Source organism: Geospiza fortis, unplaced genomic scaffold, assembly GCF_000277835.1.
Source record: "Geospiza fortis unplaced genomic scaffold, GeoFor_1.0 scaffold11, whole genome shotgun sequence".
NCBI classification, from domain to species: Eukaryota; Metazoa; Chordata; class Aves; order Passeriformes; family Thraupidae; genus Geospiza; species Geospiza fortis.
The window spans coordinates 3,581,936-3,583,860 of record NW_005054304.1 but is presented as its reverse complement, the minus strand read 5'-3'; positions in this window follow the sequence as shown (position 1 = coordinate 3,583,860).

Sequence of the window (1,925 nt, the reverse complement as noted above, 5' to 3'; positions counted from 1 at the left end):
AAAAAAAAAAAAAAGTCATTTGCAATATCTTAAAATCTTCCAAGGGCCTCATAAGTCAGTCGTCTTTGTTGTTCTGGAGCTGGAGGGAGTTGTCCTTAGGTGTGTCTTGTTCATAGGAAGATAAAAGTCATTATTAATGTTATTTTCATTATTATGAGTGAATATAGTAAAGGAAATAGAAATGTACTTTAAGACACATTACACCTTTTTTTGTCTATCAAGAATTAAATTTAAAGTTCTCTGCCCTTCCCTTCATTTGCTGCAGCTGTACAAAGTCCCATTACAATCCAGTGCTTGTCAATGTACATTCCAAAGAACAAAGAGGGGCTTATAGAGAGGAATACAAGTCATAATTTCACTTCTTTGCATGCATTTATTTGTGATTTCAGGAATATTTAATCATCTTGTACTCCACAGAATTATAGAGTTTTTTTATGTTGGAAAAGACCTCCAAGATTATCGAGTCCAGCCATTAATGCAGCGCTGGCTCCTACCCAGTGTCCCTGAGGGCCACCTCTACATGTCTTTTAAATACCTCCAGGGATGGTGACTCAACCACTTCCCTGAGCTGCCTGTTGCAACGCATGTTCACCTTTCAACAAAGATAGTTTTCCTGACATCCAATCTAAACCTCCCCTGGTGAGATCTGAGGCTGTTTCCTCTTGTCCTGTGTTGTGTTATTTTGAAGAAGAGCCCGACCCCCCTCCTGTCTATACCCTCCTTACAGGCAGGTGTAGAGAGTGAGGGGGGCTCTCTTGAGCCTCCCTTGCTGGACTAAACATCCACAGCTCCCCCAGCTGTTCCTCAGAGCGGTGCTCCAGACCCTTCCCCAGCTCCACTGCCCTTCCTGGGCTCGCTCCAGCCCCTCAGTGACTTTCTTTAGTGAGGGGCCCAGAGCAGGACACAGCAAGGTGTGCCCCCCCCCCCCCAAGTCCAGGGGGGCAATCCCTGCCCTGTTCCTGCTGGCCATACTGCTGCTGATCCAGGCCAGGATGCCACTGGCCGCCTTGGCCACCTGGGCACTGCTGGCTCGTGTTCAGTCACTGTCACCAGCCACCCCCAGGTCCTTTTCCACCAGGCAATTTTCCTTATATTCTTCCCCAGCCTGTGGCCTGCCTGGGGTGGCTGTGACCCAAGGGCAGGACCCAGCACTTGGCCTTACTGATCCTTATGATCCCCATGGATCCAGCTTGGCTAGATCCCTTTGCAGAGCCTTTCTATATTCTTTATAAAGAATTTTACTTATTTTTATTTAAATCTATTCTAGGCATTGATACCATATTAGGAGATGCAGAAGGTAACTGTAGTTATTCAGATACTAATGAAACTCAAGATTTAAGAATCAAGCATCATCATGAATGTCTGCTCACATTGCCTGGTTTACTTTTTATACTCAGTTAAAAAATTTTCACTTTGAAAACTGGTTTACATTCTACACTGTTTTAATCCTTTAATACAGAATATTGGCATACAGTTTGTAAATGTACATTCAATTATATCCTTGGAGTAATAGTTGTAGTCACAATTTGACAATGTGAACAAGGGTGCTTTACACCAGGCAACTTGTAAAACTATAATTTGGAGCTGTATAGATTCTTATGTTCTTACTACAGTGTGCTTTTTGGAAACAAATCCATTTTCAGATAAGTCATGATTTTATTTTTACACTGGAAAAATAGTAATGGGATAGAAAGATGATGTTAAAAATTTGTGCAGTTATCTACACATCAGTACCCTTGTTGTTTCTATCTCTAACTTTGGTGTTTGCCATGTTGCTTAAAGGAGGAAAAAAAAATTTTTGCATTTTTCATCTCTGCACTCCACTAGCAATAACTTAGGTTAGATATGTCTGTTATCTGTGCTGTCAGTAACCTGGTCTCTTATGGGGTTTTTTTTTCTTTTGTTTTTTTTTTTTTTTTTCTTTA